The sequence below is a fragment of the Thalassophryne amazonica genome, chromosome 1 (assembly GCF_902500255.1).
Source record: "Thalassophryne amazonica chromosome 1, fThaAma1.1, whole genome shotgun sequence".
Taxonomy (NCBI): domain Eukaryota; kingdom Metazoa; phylum Chordata; class Actinopteri; order Batrachoidiformes; family Batrachoididae; genus Thalassophryne; species Thalassophryne amazonica.
Genome location: NC_047103.1, coordinates 128,315,148 through 128,321,147, shown reverse-complemented (window position 1 = coordinate 128,321,147; position 6,000 = coordinate 128,315,148).

Genomic DNA, 6,000 nt, shown 5'->3' with positions numbered 1-6,000 from the left:
CTCGCGGTGAAGGAGGCTCTTGAGTGGAGACACCTGCTGGAGGGGGCGTCGTTGCCTTTCACGGTTTTCACAGACCATCGGAACCTGGAGTACATCCGGACCGCCAAGCGGCTGAACCCCAGGCAAGCCCGCTGGTCTCTGTTCTTCGGGCGCTTTGACTTCCGGATCACGTACCGCCCCGGGACCAAGAACCAAAAATCGGATGCGTTGTCCCGGGTGCACGAAGAGGAAGCCAAGGCGGGGCTGTCGAACCCCACCGAGACCATCATCCCCGAGTCCACTGTCATGGCCTCCCTTACCTGGGACGTGGAGAAGACCGTCTGGGAGGCCCTGGCAAGGAGCCCGGACCCGGGGACCGGCCCCAAGAACAGACTGTACGTCCCACCAGAGGCCAGAGCTGCCGTATTGGACTTCTGTCACGGATCCAAGCTCTCCTGTCATCCGGGAGTGCGTAGGACCGTGGCAGTGGTCCAGCAGCGTTTCTGGTGGGCGTCCCTGGAAACCGACGTTCGGGACTACGTCCAGGCCTGTACCATCTGCGCCAGGGGCAAGGCAGACCATCGGAGGACCTCGGGACTCCTCCAACCCCTGCCGGTGCCTCACCGCCCCTGGTCTCACATCGGCCTGGACTTCATCACGGGCCTCCCGCCGTCCCAGGGCAACACCATCATTCTCACGATAGTGGACCGGTTCTCCAAGGCAGCCCACTTCGTGGCCCTCCCGAAGCTCCCGACGGCCCAGGAGACGGCAGACCTCCTGGTCCACCACGTCATGCGGCTGCATGGGATACCATCGGACATCGTATCAGATCGTGGTCCCCAGTTCTCTTCGCATGTTTGGAGGAGCTTCTGTAAGGAGCTGGGGGCCACCGTGAGCCTCTCGTCCGGGTACCACCCCCAGACAAACGGCCAGGCAGAGCGGGCTAACCATGAGTTGGAGCAGGCCCTTCGCTGCATCACCTCCTGGCGCCCAGCGGACTGGAGTCACCATCTGGCCTGGATCGAGTATGCCCATAACAGCCAAGTCTCATTTGCTACCGGCCTCTCCCCTTTTGAGGCATGTTTGGGGTACCAGCCCCCATTGTTCCCGCTGGTGGAGGGAGAGGTCGGTGTGCCCTCAGTCCAGGCCCACCTCAGGAGGTGCCGCCGGGTGTGGCGGACCGCCCGCTCTGCCCTGTTGAAGGCCCGGGCGAGGGCCAAGACCCATGCGGACCGCCGGCATTCCCCGGCCCCCACATACCAGCCCGGGCAGGAGGTGTAGCTTTCAACAAAGGACATCCCTCTCTGTGTGGACTCCCCTAAGTTGAAAGACAGATACATTGGACCATTTAAAATCCTCAAAATCATCAACCCGGTGGATCCGCAGTGAAGCTGGGAGTTGGAGCTTCACTGCGGATCCACCCTGTATTCCACGTGTCCCGCATCAAGCCACACCACACCTCGCCCCTCTGTGCACCTGGACCTACGCCGCCTCCTGCCCGGCTCATCGACGGGGAGCCTGCTTGGACCGTCCGCAGGCACCTGGACGTCCGTCGTAAGGGCCGGGGGTTCCAATATCTGGTGGACTGGGAGGGGTATGGACCTGAAGAATGCTCCTGGGTGAAGAGGAGCTTCATCCTGGACCCGGCCCTCCTGGCCGATTTCTACAAAAGACACCCGGACAAGCCAGGTCGGGCACCAGGAGGCGCCCGTTGAGGGGGGGGTTCTGTTATGTGGGCCGCTGAAGAGGAGGTACTGCTGGCCCACCACCACCAGAGGGCGCCCTGCTTGGAGTGCGGGCTCCAAGCACAAGAGGGCGCCAGACCCAGAAGAAGTGACAGCTGTCACTCATCGCACCAGCTGTCACTCATCTACACCACTACATAAGCCGGACTGCAACTCCACCTCCCCGCCGAGAAATCGACTACCAAGAGGTAATTTTCTCTGCTGACTCATACGTTGAGTAATAATCTGAACTTCTGTTGCAGCCGTTTTCCTGGTGCTTTCCTTATCTGTGGGATTGGTGTTTGGTGTGACAGCGACGGCTTCACCTCACACCCCAAACCAGATAAGTGGATTAAACAGGAGCTGCACGAGTGTGTAATTGGAGGTGGAGGTGCTCCCTCCTAACTGTGTGCAGACTGTGGATTACTGAGTGTGCGGACTCACACTCACTCATCTTGTCTTTGCTTTCTGCCAGCAGTACCAGGGTTGACAGCCGAAGACAGAGGCCACCTGGGGACTCGGGACTTGGCGGCTCCGGTGTTCTTCAGACCGTTGGTGGTGGAAGCCGTGTGGGACGCGACTTCTCTCTCGTCGGGGGTCTTCTATCTTCGAGCCTGCCCACACGTCACCTGGTGTTAATTGACTGTACAATTTTTGTGTGTTTAGTTGTGTGTTGTCACAACATTAAATTGTTACTTTTTGGCTTATTCATTGTCCGTTCTTTAGCGCCCCCTGTTGTGGGTCTGTGCTACGACACCTTCCCAACACAGGTGGCTATGAATTCTATATTCTATTTCCACGTATAAATCCTATAAACTCTTAAATCCTACACATTGCAGCTTTAAAGAATAGTATTATTAATTAAATCTTTTTTTTCTTTCACTTTTACATTTAAACTAGCATGTTGCCCGTGGGGATCCACGGGCTCCAGATTAGGTAGTGTTTATAAAATAGGTAGCTGACATTTTTGTGGTAAGGGTGGTAATAAATTAAGCAAAGCTTGTATAATGAGTTGGAATGGCACGTGAGTCCACAACCTTTGAACCTTAGACCTCAACAATTTTTGGAAGAAGAGCTCAACCCTTTTATTTCCTATTAATTATGTTCACTTACCGTCTTAATGTATTTATAAATTGTTTAGGTTATTGTTATCATATACACTAATATGTATATGTCGCGGACATGAACGAGCGAAGCTCTTCAGCATCTCACCATGTCATTTAGGTCCTTCAGACTTTTTTTTGAGTAAATGCTTCAGGGGAGCATTAGCATGGTTAAAACAGTTCAGCTTCTGGAGCTCCACCCCACAAACCCCCCTAATTACAGCCCTCTTAACCCCCTGCTACTTGAAGCATTTTTTAAAATGTAGATGTAAATTAATATTCAAACTTTTCAGCTAGTTAACAGTAGGGCTGTACATTATGGCCAATTTATCATATCTCAATATTGTCCTATCAATATGATATATGATATGACTATGATTTCAAACAAAGTGTAGCAACAGTGAAAATTAAACATTCTTAAACAAAACAGTAATAATAAAACACTTATTTTGCACTCATCATAAGGTTAGGATACTGTGTCCTCCAAAAGTATTGGAACACTTGATATTTCACACATTATAATTTGTTTATGCCATTTCAAATACAAGAAATACAAGAAATACAAAAAATATAAAGAATAAAAATTTCTAAAATTATCTTCCTCAAACTCAAACTGAAAACAAATCTCTTAAACTTGGTTATACCTGTAAATAATAATCAGTTTTTTCCAGTTTTCTTCAGACAAGTCAGGGGTGGAAACATGAACATTTGCAAGTCACTGAATATGTCTTGGTCTTTATTTACATCAATTATGAAGAAATACAAAAGTTTCTTTCACCAAAAAAACATCAAATCTAGGCTTTCATCTCAGATGTACTTTCTGGCAAATTATAGCTGAATGTTCAGGTCTTCTCTTCATCAGGAACCTGGATTTTATATTTTTAATCAATTTATACCAACTTGTAGACATTTGCTTTCAGTTAGAGTTTAAGGTAGATAACTTTAGATTTATTTATTTATTTGTATTCGAAATGGCATAAACAAATAAAATGTGTGAAATGCCAAGTGTTCCAATACTTGTGAGTATAGTTGAGAAACACTTCATGGTATGTGTATTTTTAAGTGAAATGCATCATCCTGGTGTCACTCAGTGAGCAAAATGAAGAGGTCATTTAAGTCCTTCAGACAGCAAAATAAAGAGGTTATTTAATCAACAGCTGCCTGCTCGTTTAAAAATCACTGGAGACACACGCATATATAAGACAACCCGAATTATAGGGAAAATGCCGCTTTTAACAACCTGGACCTAATTTCTGGAATAAATACAGTTGTTTACTCACTGATATAAAACTTTGGTGTCTTTATTCAAATGATATGTTCAGTTCAAATCTGAGGCAAGTGTTTTTCTTCTTCCACGAAGGTGGATCAGAGTTTTTGTGGTACACAGCACCAACTACTGGACAGGAGGAACCTAGCAGTCAGTGCGACTCAGTGATTTCAAAATGCAGCTCTTTTCAACCAGACATGTGGTGCCGTGTCATGTGAATCATCTGTGTCCAATCAGATTTCAGGGGAGTCCAGCACAACCCTGGCCTCCACTCTAACTCCACCCATAGCAGGAAGCATTGAACATTTGACATTTCCTGTTTCACTATGGACTCAAACTTTGGCACTTCCTGTTTTAGTGTGAACTTGCCACTGAGTTCCCATGAAATTCCATGGGATCTTGTCTGTCATTCCAGGAAGTGTCAATCCAGGAAGTATTTGACATTTCCTGTTTCACTGTGGACTCTAAATTTGGCACTTCCTATTTGGGACACCCTGTACCATGAGCGAGCTTTGCGCCGCTGTGTGGTGCTTCACTCGTATTATTATTGTAGTTCCACTTCTATTTTGTCATTTAATTTTTAAATGGACCACAATGTTAATAAGTGTTTTCACTTTCTTGTGTCATCCATGTATTTTTAACGTATTTACAATTATATTATGTACTTACATTGAACTTAAAATCACTCACCACACTCATGCTTTTAATATAATGATGACTTACTGCCCCCTGCTGGAATGGCGTTAGTCCAGAAAGTAGTTAACTTTACGCGCACACGCACAGCCGCTATAAGCAAGTGGTTTCAATTTGACGAACAAAAACAGTGGCTGAAGACATTAAAAACCACTAAACATTTCACTCAGGGTACCAACATAAAACTTAAATCACTCATCGTAAGAGCAACATCAGACTTATCTAAACTGACAAAACCAATTGAGCTATAAAAACACAATAAATTAGTAACACTTACAACACTGTTAAACTAACATAAACCACAATAACAACATTTAAAACCTCAAAACCCCAATTCCCATGGCGCATTGCAGCACAGCATCATTGTTTTTTGGTTAGCTAAAATTGCTAACTTCTGCAAAAATATTTGTCCTATCAACTTTCTGTTTTCAGAGCATTCATCCCTGACCCAAAATACATAAGCTTGCCAAACGGCAAATGTCAGCTCTCCCCATTTATTGCGTGATCGAAGCCATACACATGCACGCACACACGCACACAGCTATTATAGCACAGCTATTATTGCCTATTATAATATAGATATAGAAGGAGTTCATGATTTTACAGTTGAAACTCCTATTTGAGGTTGAGTGACATATGTCACAGATGTACATATATGGACCATTAAATAAAGTCATGATAACACATTTACTTTGCAATCCAAACTAATTAAAAAGGTCATTTTCGCTGAATGAACCAGAGTAATGGGAGGGACCTATCATACTCAGTCTTCCTTGGTCAGTGGTTTTGTGTGTGTGTGTGTGTGTCACACGTCACTGTGGAATTGTCTTGTATATCAGTTTTTGTTATTGACGAATTGTGTGCCAAATAAATAAGTTCAATATGTTCAAATAAGTGTGTGTGTGTGTGTGTGTGTGTGTGTGTGTGTGTGTGTGTGTGTGTGTGTGTGTGTGTGTGTGTGTGTGTGTGTGTGTGTGTGTGTGTGTGTGTGTGTGTGTGTGTGTGTGTGTGTGTGTGTGTCTGTGTCTGTGTGTACATACATACATACATACACACATACATACATCCGGAAACCCCGGAAGGATGTTAGCAGACTAACATAGGTACAGAAGGGCATCAGGAGAGACAGGTCATGGATGGACGAAAAGTACAACATGATGTCCATAACTGAAGACCTGGAAACTGCTCAACAAAAGCTCACAGCACTGGCTACCTCACTGAGGAGATACAGCAG